At 36.8% G+C, this 14159-nt stretch overlaps 1 pseudogene across 1 annotated transcript in view; it reads right to left on the reverse strand.

Moving 5' to 3' along the window:
• Positions 1 to 4799, reverse strand: part of LOC135583973 (uncharacterized) — a 58641-nt pseudogene extending 53842 nt beyond the window's left edge. Inside the window, exons 1-4 of the transcript XR_010479493.1 lie at positions 4615 to 4799; positions 2723 to 2791; positions 2148 to 2506; positions 1469 to 1629 (exon numbers count right to left, since the gene is read on the reverse strand). The product of XR_010479493.1 is annotated as an uncharacterized LOC135583973 (transcript). The remainder of the gene's footprint in view (positions 1 to 1468; positions 1630 to 2147; positions 2507 to 2722; positions 2792 to 4614) is intronic.
• Positions 4800 to 14159: the final 9360 nt, after the last annotated feature.

Here is a 14159-nt window from a genome sequence, read left to right on the forward strand (position 1 = left end):
TTCTGGTTAGAGGTAAGCATCAAAGAGGTAAATTTGAATGAGACATTCAGCTCAAATATAACAAATCCAAAAGTTCCATTGAAGACTTTTATCAAGGCCCAAGAAATACTGACAGACAAAAAATGGATCGATTATAATTTGAATCTCAGTTTAAGGTAATTCATACAGCACAAAATATATCTCTTGCCAGTAGGTTGTAAACACGTAGTTCAGTTGTATGTCACATATCTGCCGAAATGGAGTCTTTATCATCCTTTTCAAGATTATAAATCAAAAACACAAGACAGTTAGTCTCTACTCCTATAAAGATAAAACAGAACTTAGACATCTTTTGCACCATTCTTTTATTTTGCAAATGAGGCACAATATTTTATCTACCACAGAGCAACATAAGTATGTCAACCAAGCTAACAACTAACTCATACGCATATGACATGCCAGGACATGAGAGTTTGGTCCTTACCTTGAACTCAACATATCTGTCTGACAATTATCTGAAACACGTAATCTCAATGTTTTTCATGAATTTTGAATAAATACATAAACTCAACAAGTAAAGGAACTATCTATCACTTGGTAGTTGGTAGTTAGCAAAATCACAAGACTTCCATATGAAATGATGATGGATTCAGCTGCTTGGTCATTAATGAGTTTGAGATTTATACTTAAAGGTATATGTAGAACCTAGCTAGGCAGATGCAGAATCATGTCTAACAATTAGTTGTACCTTCAGCACAACAGAATAAGCCCTGGCCTTGCCTCAGAAAAATAATACTAGATTGAGTTCTACCTCCAAGGAAAAGGATATTCCATGAAAAGTAAAAGTCAGTTTTTACAAAACTTTAGGCTGTGTTTATCATCTGCGTCACTTCAGGTTGTGTGCTCACTTACGTATATAGCAAGGTTAACCAGTGACAATAGCCATAATAAGGTGACAAAATTCGACAGTGGATAATCAATATAAGATTTATGCATGGAACTCAAGGATAAAATGAACTTTACGGAGTAAAAGAAGAACCTACACATCTTTGTTATTCTTTAGTTTAAAAACTGGTGTTCAAGTTAGATTAATTTGTTCTGTAGGCACCAATTCATCCCAACTGCATCCAATTTAAGCATGGCATGTAGCTAGTGGAAGCATGCAGTCTAAGTCAAAGATCTCAAAGATCATTAAGATGTGAAGAGCATAACAAATTCACTATGCAGAAACAGAGAAAAGGGAAGGAGATAGAATATATATATATATATATATATATATATATATATATATATATATATAGAGAGAGAGAGAGAGAGAGAGAGAGAGAGAGAGAAGAGAGAAACATTATTTTGGTCTCAATAGCACATCCAAGAGTAAATACTTAAAATGCTAGTGACATCTATCCTTACCGCAGGCATGGTCCCCAGCTTTAACAAAGTTCTGAGAATATATGAGAATAAACTTAAGATCTAAGAAAGCATTAGTTACCTGATTCAAGAAGTTTGTCGCTTCCTTTACAACTTCCCTGAATTTATCATCATCAAACCATCCAAATTTCGTCACTCGACATAAAAGTTGAATTAAAGATCCAATTACAAAGTTCTCCAATTCAGGTCCTCTGGTAGCAAGGTAATTTATCACATAATTTCCTTCAAAGAGATTGCATGCCAATTTAGAACATTGCAAGATAAGTCAAACAAATACGTTAATTGCAAGACAAGACTATCAATATATAACAAAAAGCCAAAGAAAGCTTTTTAAGACTAAAACTTCAGACCACATTATGCTCAGACTACAGAAAAATAAGCCAAGAACATAATGGCATGACTAAGCAAAAGGATAAATTTTAGGCATTCTATCTGTACAGTAAATTGCAAACAAAAAATGAAATAGTATTCCAATTCGATGGTACAGTACTATGCAGAAGTTAAAGCAACAATAAGGTTAATTTCCAAAGCTTCACAACCTGCTTTAGCAGCCGTTTATATTTATAATGTCAAAAAATGTCACATATATGCTCCTAGTTAGAAGAACAAAAACGAAAGAAATAAATTGGGCATGGAATATAATGGCAAAAAAATTATACGGAAAAAAAATATATCCCCTCTGCTCATAAAGAACAAGATGTGTATAACAATTAATGTATATAACTAGAAAGGAACATTACGGATATCAAGCCGCATCTGCAAAGACAGTTTATGTTCCGTTATTTGCTTCAACAAGCTGGAACTAGCCAACACCAAAGCGTAAGGAGTCGATGCATTGTCCAAAATGTACTGGCACTGTGGAATGTAGTCTGGATTCAGAGAAAAGCATTTAAGGGTGATCTCTGCATGTGCTCGTTCAGCTGAATTCTGGGAAGTGTACAGCGTTTCACATAAGGTTTCCAGCTGCGCCAAGCTCTCCATGGATGGAAAACAAGCAAAATTTCCAAGTTTTCAGATGATCAAGAGTCCAAGGTTAATGGTGTAAGTTGGTTCTCCTTTCCACGTAAAATGAAATCACATCTACGAGTTCCATCAAATGCTGTAACAGTTCCAGTCAGAAATTATGCAAGTCAAAGATAATATATATATACTCACATGCAAGAGATTATAGCACCAACAAAGTTGAGAAATGGATATATAATATACCACTAGATTGTCACAATATATACAAATGTACAACAAGGAATATGTTTCAGATAAAAATGTCTCGATACACAATGGTCAAAAGAAAAATCAAATTCTAAAGGGGACACACAAGAGAAGGCCAACGAAGTAGATCATCTGCAGAGTTGCCAAATTTGCATCCCAAAGGAAACCATGGATCCTGAAAAAGATTATAAATATATATTAGATACAAAAAAAGGATCAAACTTCAAAGAACCCAAACAACAACCAAAGTAAAGGGTGTCTCAGATTCAGCAGCCATGCTGATGCAACATGGCTGATATTAAATGACTTGTAGGACATGCATTTTCATTCCCAATTTTCTAGATAATTTCAAAAGTAGAAACTCCATCAAGCTGAAAGAACTGCATTTACCATGAATATATGTGTGTGTTTACCACTCTGACTAAGACAATGGCTTAAAGGTGGAGATGTCAAATTGGAAAACAGAATTTGTTCTTCTAAACTGAAACTACTACAAAACTGGTGATTCTAGGAAAAAGCAACTTCTAGGAAAATCAGGCAAATTATTTTGTCAGACATTTCATAGCAATAGGTCACCTATGAAAACCCAAAATATAACAAAGAAAAATAATATAAGCAGGTTCAGTCAACTGTCAATAGGTTATGTTTGACAGGCTTCCTACTAATGTTACCATCTAACAGTGTCGTTGGGTGCAATTTTTTTTTTCTAATAATTTTAAAAATCTAGAATTATCAGAATTACTAATATCGAAACAAAGATAAAAAAAATCCAGTGCTTGCATCATAAACATTTACAGTTGATGCATTCCACTATCATCAGCATATCACTAAGACATTAACATACATATTCCACCTTAGTATTCCAAAGCCCTGGTTAAACTTATGGATTGAATTCTCCATGCAAACATATTTTAGTGTTCAAATTTTCAACCATTATGGCAACTTTAGGAAAGACGTGCCACGATTAGCATACAACAGTGCTTAGGTCCTGATGTCTCCAAAATACATAACAATCTTGGAGGTGGTTCCTTATACATTTCAAAACTAAGTTCAGAGGAAGTTGTTGGATTTGACAAGATACCTCTTAAGCTACTTAAATTACTTGCAACTATTTCTGTATTCATTGTCATACTACAAGTTTCTGTTTCCTTTTATGATTTTACAAGGAAAACTGGAATGACTTGGCAAAATCCTAAAAAATACAAATACTTCGTTGGCATGTTTTTTATTTTTTAAATTACAGCTTGAATCCCCTGCCAACCTAGTGAACCATCATGTTGCTGCTCAAATAAAGTTTGCAACATCAAGCAAGCAACAACAGTACTTCTGAAACATCATATAACTCATCCTCTGCATTTGATTTCATAGACAAGTATCATATCTTCCTAATCTTCTTAATATGAAGATGGCATTGAGCACAAGGAATCTTTACCAGCAATAACCGATTCGTGTCACAGTCAACACAGATGAACTATTAATATGCCTATAATAGCAGGAATCAACCTAACTATTTATTTTCTCTTCCCTTTCCCCTTTGTTTATATTTCCCATCACGAATCGATTCTCCAGCCCCACAAGATCAGGACGTAACCAGCCTAGACAATGAATCTAACTTTTTCACAGTAATCATTACAAAGAACACCAAAAGTCGCGCACACTTTAAACTCCCGGCAAGAAAAACTCGGCACCCAACCCCTCCCAAAGCCAAGACGCACCGCAAAAGCATGCCATTTCAAAGCCAAGAACCCCCTATCACCAGCTATTTCCAGCGCGATTACCACCGCAAGAACCCACCCCAAAAGCATGCCATGTTCCAAAACCCGATTCATCCTTCAGAACCATGGCGCGGATGCCGGATCCAAGAAGGATGGAGGAGAATAGGTGACGCATGGATCCAAGATCCAGCGGTAAAGCCGATCTTGGAATCAAGAATCAGGAAGACGGATGACCAACAAAGAAACAAGGAGAGATGGGGTTTCGAGGAGATTGAATACTCGCCGTCTTTTTCGCCTCGCAGCTCCGGCTCTGCCTTCGCCCGTCCACTACTCCTCAGGGTCGGTCGGGCGACGATTTGATCCCTTGGAGATCGCACAGCCTTGTCGGAGGATGGGGAGGAATTTTAAATGGCGTAAATTCCACGAGGGCTTGTGGCTGTTTTCTTGTACCAGCAGATTTCATCGGTTTTATTATTATTATTATATCTATTGTTATCACTAGTATTATCATTTTTATTGTTCGAAATCTAATAATTTATGTAGGGGTTTCGTGATGGTGTGATTTAATGATATATATATATATATATATAAAGGAATACCAATCATCTGCAATGATCATAACCGTCGAACACAAGATCAACGGTCAGTCTGTCGCTGATTTGTCGGTTTGATGTGCACTCACCTAGATGTGATATGTATTGTGGATACTCGACCACATCAACGGTTTGCGAGGTTATATGGAGTAAGCCACTTTTCTACAATACATATGGAATTAAATTAGGTTACAAGTAAATGTGAATATCCTTCTCTACCTAGGAGTAGATACATTTTTGGTTTTGTGCAACTTGTTTCTCATCACAATTCACGAAATGTCCATGAGATCTCCATCAATCTGAGTACGAGAGAATTCTCATTTTGATGACTAATGTTGTGAACGCAAAGACGCATCCTATAAAAGAATTGGAAGTCTGAGAAGAAGAAATTTTCTTGTGGCCCAAGTGATGCGCCCGAGCTTCTTTAGACATCGAGAGGTCAAAAAGAGAGGATGGAGTTTATCTCGTGCCACCACTGCTGTGACGGCCAGGTTGCGTAGGCGGCGGGTGTAGGAAACGTTGCTTGCGAACACATTTCTTTGACTGTAGCAGACGTGCGATGAATTGTCATGCACACCCACAGAAAAATAGTAATAGATTTGACCCTCGTTCCGAGTTGGTTTAGCTGGTCCATGTTTTATGCCAGCAATGTATACACCACCGCACAGCTCAAAAAGCAAATAACATTAATACATTTCAAACACTCTATAATGATACGAGGACGCCATTGGCATACAGAATTAGTCGTAATGATGCGAATGAGTCGCCGGATCCCTGGTGGTGGCGTGCTTCCGGGGTATAGTTTGTGGAAGCCATCACATCAAATGGACATCCAATGTGTAGAGTCAATGAAATCAGGTCGTCACCGATCAGAGGGTTTTGGTGGACTTTGTTTACAATTTTTTTCCAAGAATATTGAAGTATTTTTAGATTAAAACACTATTATGTTCATTTTTCACTCATCTCTCCCACATTCGATCTATTATCCTATTTTACCATTTTATAACAATTATTTTGAGAAAATTATATATATATATATATATATATATATATATATATGTTAGAGTGTCAGCTAATCTTACGAAAGCTATTGAGTGTCGATAGAGGATCTACTAGTCATAGGTGCCCTACAAGCCAATCATATGAGTAATGACACATGTGATATGACACGTAGTCCTTTTGCTTATTATTATTATGATATTTTCTCACTTTATATTGCTTGATTCATAAATATATTATGATATTTATATATCAATACAATGGGAATCGGATCGTGATGAGATCACGATACTAAGACTGATTCACCTTTAAACATAGACCATAAATAATCCTGGTCATAAGTTACTCAAGAGGGACATCGAGAAAATCGGACAGACTAATGTGCTGTATACTCGTTTATATTATGGAGGCAATTGGTCTCATAATTGCTCATGTGGGAACACTATGGCTACAGTGCAGGTGCTCATTAGAGAATGAGTTTACTAATTGATCCGCTCATAGGATGTTCGATGGTTGATGATACCTCATTGTTAGACACGAATTACGTCATCTTAATGGTATACTTGGTCCTTAGACTTGAGACACTAAGGATGTCTTATATGAGTACTCCACTCTTTGATACCAAACTTATAGATTTGAAAGTTCTAAATCTAGTATAACCGGTCATCGAGAGAGGTAACTGCTAGTCATAGGTGCCCAGCAAGCCAATCACGTGAGTGATGGCACGTGTGACTTGATACAGAATCTTTTTTGCTTATTATATTTTGGCGTATATCACTTTATAACTATTGCATAAATGCATATATATTGTGATGTCCTTGGATTTGTGCAATGGGAATCGGATCGTGATGAGATCACGATAATGAGATCGATTCACCTTTAAACATATATCCTAAATAATCCCGGTCATAGGTTACTCGAAAGGGACATCGTGATAACCGGATAGACTGGTGTGCTGTATACCCGTCAATATGATGGATGCAGCTGGTCTCATAGCTGCTCGTGTAGGGACACTAGGGATACAGTACAGGTGCTCATTGGAGAATGAGTTCACTGATTGATCCGCTTACGGAATGCTGGATGGTTGATGATGCCTTATTGTCAGACAGCGATTCCGTAGTCCTAGTGGTGTATCTGGTCCTTAGACTTGAGACACCAAGGATGTCCTGTATGAGTGCTCCACTCTTTGATACCAGACTTATAGGTTTGGCTATCCCAGATCTAGTACAGCTGGTCATTGGGAGTGGTAGTCGACCTTACGAGGGCTATTGAGTGTCGATAGAGGATCATCCACTCTCGGCGTCATGAGAGGAATATCCAATGTGTTCTTGCTCAGACAAATCCCTGGCCAGGGTCATTCGGGTTGAGAGAGAAAGAGTTCTCCGGGAGAATCCGATTAGAGCGAGACTCGAGTAGAAATCGTATGGGTCTGACAGCACCATGCTCGATATACGGTCTCTGGGATATTGGATGGATGAGGGACTATAGGTACATGGTAACTGAGGACAGACAGGTCCAATGGATTGGATTCCCCTGTATCGTCTGGAGACTACGACGTAGTGGCCTAGTACGTCCGTAGTCGATGAGTCGAGTGAATTATTACAGAGATAATAATTCACTGAGTTAGAAGGAGTTCTAACAGGTATGACTCACGGCCAGCTCGATATTGGGCCTAGAGGGTCACACACATATGGTAGGCATTGCGATGAGTAGAGGTTCGGATATGAGATATCCGACGGAGCCCTTGTCTTATTGGATGCAGATCCAATACCCACTAGGGAAGGACCCATTAGGGTTTGACACGGGATCTCTATAAATAGGAGGGATTCACAGCCTCATAGGCTAGAGTCTTTGCTTGCCCTTCCTATTCTCCTCTCCCTCTCCACCTCAGAGTAGGCCTGGAGTTTTGAGGAGCGTCGTCGCAACCCTGCTGTGTGGATCACCGCTAGAGAGGAGGACGCTTGACCTCCTTCACCCTCTCCTAAGGATCTACAAGGAAACAGGGATATACGATCTCCCTAGGTAACACAATCTCTATACGCAGTTTTGTGTTTTGCGAATTTTGCGCACCAATCTTCGCACGACGACGAACATCTTTTTGGGAATCGGGGATTTTTGTTTTCTTGTTCTTCCGCTGCGCATATGATGTCGCCCCCCATGATTTCCCAACAGTAACCAACCTTACGAGAGCTATTGAGTGTTGATAGAGAATCATCCACTCTCAGTATCATGAGAGGAATATCTAATGTGTTCTTGTTCAGACAAATCTTTAGCCAAGGTCATTCGGATTGAGAGAGAAATAATTCTTTGGGAGAATCTAAATAGAGCGAGACTCGAGAAGAAATCGTATGGGTCTGACAGCACCATACGCGGTATACGGTCTCTCGGATATTAGATGAATTAGGAACTATAGGTAGATGGTAACTAAGGATATATAGGTCCAAAGGATTGGATTCCTCTATATCGTCTAGGGACCATGGCGTAGTTAACTAATACATCCGCAATCGATGGATACATAGATTCATTCAACTATGAGGGAAGGATTTAAAAGTTGCTAAAGGATGGATACCTAAATCCATTCAACTATGAGTCATGCAATTTGTGAGCCTTGCCTTCATGAAAAACTAACCAACTTTCCATTTAGTAGAACTAGAAAGAGAGCCACTAAGTTGTTGGAACTCATACATAGTGATGTATGTGGTCTCATGTTAACTCATGCCATAGGTGGTTACTCATACTTTATTACTTTTACTAATGATTTCTTAATGTATGGACATGTATACTTAATGAAGTATAAGTTTGAGGCCTTCGAGAAATTCATGGAGTATAAGAATGAAGTTGAGAATCAAACTAAAAAGAGTATCAAGACTCTTCGATCATATCGAAGATGTGAGTACTTGAGTATATAGTTCATCCAATTCTTCAAGGACCATGAGATTCTATCCCAATGGACACCTCCCTATACACCTCAACTCAATGGTCTATCTGAAATGAGGAATCACATATTGTTAGATATAGTGCGGTCCATGATGAGTTTCACTGACCTATCTATCTCATTTTAAGGATACGCCCTAGAGTCCGTAGCTTACCTTTTGAACAGAGTTCCAACTAAGTCGGTAGTGTCTACATATGAGATGTGAAAAGGAAAAAAGCTTGATCTTAAGGTTGTTAAGATTTGGGATTGCCTTGCTCACATTAAGAGACATAACTTCGATAAGTTAGAATCTAGGATGGAGCGGTACAAATTCGTGAGATACCTTAAGAAAACTTATGGGTGTTATTTCTATCATCCCGAGGATCAAAAGGTTTTTGTAGCCAAGAGAACAGTGTTCCTTGAGAAGTAATACATTCTTAGTGGAGACAATGGGAGCGTGATAGAGTTAAGTGAGGTTGGAGAACCTAGCTCAAGCATCATTCCACAGCTAGATTTTGTTCAGTTACCTAGCACATAAGTTTCAACTTTACATAGGTCTGGTAGAGTATCCTATCATCTTGAGAGATATGTGGGAAATATTAGAGGAGAGGATGTTAAGAATATTGATACTCAGACCTACGAGGAGACTATTACGTGTATAGATTCTAGGAAGTGGTAAGGAGCCATGAATTCTGAGATGGATTCTATGTACTCCAACAGGGTTTGGAACCTAGTTCATACACCTAAGGGTATTGTACCCATTGGTTATAAATAAATTTTCAAGAAGAATATCAGAGCAGATAAAAATGTAGAGACCTATAAAGTAAAGCTAGTGGCTAAGAGGTATTGTCAAAGGCAATGTGTTGACTATAACGAAACATTCTCACCTGTAGTCATGTTAAAATCCATCTGAATTCTGTTGACTATTATAGCACACTATGATTATGAGATTTGACAGATGAACGTGAAAATCAAGTTCCTCAACAGCAACCTCGATGAGGTGTATATGATATAGCCTAAGGGATTTGTGTCCAAGGATAGTCCAAATAAGGTATGTAGGTTGCTTAGGTCCATCTATGGATTAAAGCAAGCTTACCAAAGTTGGAACATAAGATTTGATGAGGCGATCAAATCTTATGACTTCGTTAAAAATGAAGATGAGCCTTGTGCTAGTCATAGGTGTCCTACAAGTTAATTACATGAGTGATGACACATGTGACATGATATGCATTCTTTTTACTTATTATATTATTTGACATTTTATCACTTTATATTGCTTGTTGCATGAATATATTGTGATATCCATGGATCTGTGCAATGAGAATTGGATCGTGATGAGATCACGATAATAAGACTGATTCGCCTTTAAATAAAGATCCTAAATAATCCCGGTCATAGGTTGCTCGAGAGGGACATCAAGATAACCGGACATACTAGTGTACTGTATACCCGTACATATGATGAAAGCAGCTTGTCTCATAGCTGCTTGTGTTGGGACATTAGGGATAGAGTGCATGTGCTCATTGGAGAATGAGTTCACTGATTGATCTAACCACGGAATGATGGATGGTTGATGATGTCATATTATCAAATAACAATTTCTGTAATCTCAATGGTGTATCTAATCCTTAGACCTGAGACACCAAGGATGTCCTGTATGAGTACTCCACTCTTTGATACCAGACTTATAGGTCTGGATGTTCCAAATCTAGCACAACCGGTCATCGAAAGTGATAGCCAACCTTACAAGGGCTATTAAGTGTCGATAGAGGATCATCCACTCTCGGTGTCATGAAAGAAATATCTCATGTGTTCTTGCTCAAACAAATCCCTAACTAGGATCATTCGGATTGAGAGAGAAAGAGTTCACTGGGAGAATCCGATTAAAGCGAGACTCGAGGAGAAACCGTATGGGCCTGATATTACCATGCCCGGTATACAATCTCTAGGATATTAGATGAATGAGGAACTATAGGTACATGATAACTGAGGACAAATAGGTCCAAAGGATTGGATTCACATGTATCGTCTAGGGACTACGGTGTAGTGGCCTAGTACGTCCGTAGTTGATAAATCGAGTAAATTATTATGGAGATAATAATTCACTGAGCTAGAAGGAGTTCTGACATATATGACTCATGGCTAGCTCGATATTGGGCCTAGAGGGTCACACACATATAGTAGGTATTGTGATGAGTAGAGGTTCGGATATGAGGTATCCGTTGGAACCCTTATCTTATTGAATATCCATTAAGCCTCTGAATTATTGGATCATATAGATGAGATCCAATAAGAGCTAATAAGAGATTATTGGATAAAAACTCACTAATCTAATAGGCTTGGGTAATTGGATAGAGATCCAATACCCAATAAGGTAGGATTCATTAAAGTTAATTTGACAATGGGCCTTTATAAATAAGAGAGAGTCAAAAGATCATAGGTTAGGCTTTTTGGTTATCACCTCTCATTCTCTTCTTCCCTTCTCCTCCTCAATCAATAGGTGTGGAGATTTGGACAGTGATTTGAGGAGCATCTTCGTAGCCCTTGTCGTGTAGATCACCGCTAGAGAGGATGACGCTTGACCTATTCATCCTCTCTCACATATCTACAAGAATTCAGGGATATAAAACCTCCCTATGTAACATAATTATCTCACACTTGGTTTTCAATTTCGTGGGTTTTTGCGTATCAATTTTCGCATGACGATGAATACCTTTTGGGAAATTTGAGATTTTTATTTTATGTTTTTTCGCTATGCATATGATGTCACCCCTATATTTCCCTACAGGATATTGTTGTAAACACATAAACTTAAACCACTACACATGCATATCAAGTCTAAAATTTACATACACCAAATATATCCACGGGTCGTCATTTATATCTACCCTAGCATGACTATATATCTTTTCACCTCCTAAAGACACCATAGTAATGAACTACTAGTGTATTTACCTATAAAATAGGGTCTAAAATGAGTGATAACTCAATAAATATAAAATTTTAATTTAATATATTAAGATAAATATATATCACATCATATTTGTAACATTTTAAAGTTACATGCATTAAATATTTCATTATGAACGTACTTTCTTTATAGCCTCTTTAGCAATGAGTAACCTTGCAACATGAAGGATGCATAATCAAAAGATAAAACTTTATTTAAAATAAGTCATAATGCGTAGGTCATAGAACATATAATATGTAATTATTATATGTCCATGACCTTCTATATCATATATTGATACGTGTATTCTCACACCGCACGTTCAATATACAAATGCATAAAGTATTTCATAATATGATCAATGTATAATAAAAAGTAAACTTTTGATTTAAAGTAAATTAAAATACACATATATAAGAATAGTTTATAAAATATGATATAGAAAATTATAATACATCAATGAACTTTTATATTATATTTAATCATAGATACATGCACTCCCATACATCATGTATACAAATGCATAAAACTTTTTATGACATATGTATCATAATATGATAGATACATAAGAATGAGGTAAAATTTTGCTTTCAAATAAATCATAACGCTCCCATTTAAGTAAATTCATAGTGCAAGTAACGAGGAATCATAATTCGTTCATGAACTTTAGCATCACATTTTATAACATATACAAATATTCTCGTATTGCATGTCATGATATATACGTACACTCTTATATCATACATTATAATATATACATACATTATCGTACCATATATCATAATATATACGTGTATCACGTATCATATCATATCCATGCATTCTCACATCACACGTAATTATATCGCATATTATAATATGTACATGCACTCTCATATGCATGTGATAACATATATGTGTACTCTCATACCGCACATTATGATATAGATTTATGTATTTCAATCAATTTCAATTCAATTTATATAAATCTATTGTTATACAATGCATACATTAACATAATATGCTTAGAACTATCTCATGATAATCATCTTATTCATATACATTAACATCATATATAAAATTCATATACATCATATCATATGTATGGGAGGATTCTAACTCATCGAGGTTTGGCCAACTTGACCTTGTGAAGTTTCCTTGAGATATGATTTGCCCTCCTAACGCTAATTTGTTATAGTAGATTTTGGTTATCAAACTTAGAGGTCGAATCGGATCTAACCTTATCCTTCTCCTAGCTAACCTCAAGTAATGTCCAAACCCTACAAAACTGGATGCCCAACAAATGCCCCTCTAAAATTCTAATCAGACAGGTTGGTTAATAAGGATCAATGTGTCAAAATATACTTGGGGGCTCCTTTTTATAATGGTCATTTGCAATCATTACATCCGCTCAATACATAGTTCGTACAATAATGGAAGGCGTGGAGTATAACCATAACTATCACCATCTTCATCTTGTTTCGAACCCGAGATTGTTGGGTTTCATCCGCGTGGCACTCATCTAGTGTACTTAGCAGGCCTCATTAACTCATCGACATGTCGACCACATCATCTCTCTCTCTCTCTCTCTCTCTCTCTCTCTCTCTCTCTCTCATATATATATATCTCGTTGATCGATATGTCGACCACATCATCTCTCTCTCTCTCTCTCTCTCTCTCTCTCTCTCTCTCTCTCTCATATATATATATATATATATATATATATATATATATATATATATATATATATATATATATATATATATATATATATATATATATATATCTCGTTGATCCAGCCGCTTAACAAATGATGTGCAGACACGATAATAAGGGGTAAAAGTAACCACTAACTACAAACAATTGGGAGTTCGAAAAACCTTTAATCTGAAAATTTAAGAAAAAAAATATATATAAATCATATCATTAGGGTTTAAAATTAAACATTCTCAGATAGAAGGCATCATGATAAATAAAGTGGTAGACTACAGCATCAGGCAAGTGTAAGAACAAGAAGTAACACTTACGATAAGAGTAAATCAGACAATTTCAACGCTGATCAACATGGGCAGCTGTGAAAAATTTAGGAAGCTAAACATACACCAGTCTCTAATTTATGCCATTAATCTTTACCAAGAGAAGCGTTGGCATGCTTATGCGTTCAATATGACAAGGGAAGAAATATCAAATCCATATGCTAGGGCTGGATAAAAACATCAAAATATCATACCGCAGCAGGGGTACATAATGCAAAATACATCAATCTCTTTTACATAATACTACAACAAACTCAAATAGTATTAATGTGTCACAGTCGAATGAATTAAATTGCATCAGTTGTTTCTTATATAAATTTTGGAGTCAGCAATCCATATGTTCACTAGATTGTTACT

Source organism: Musa acuminata, chromosome BXJ1-9 (assembly GCF_036884655.1).
Source record: "Musa acuminata AAA Group cultivar baxijiao chromosome BXJ1-9, Cavendish_Baxijiao_AAA, whole genome shotgun sequence".
Lineage (NCBI taxonomy): Eukaryota > Viridiplantae > Streptophyta > Magnoliopsida > Zingiberales > Musaceae > Musa > Musa acuminata.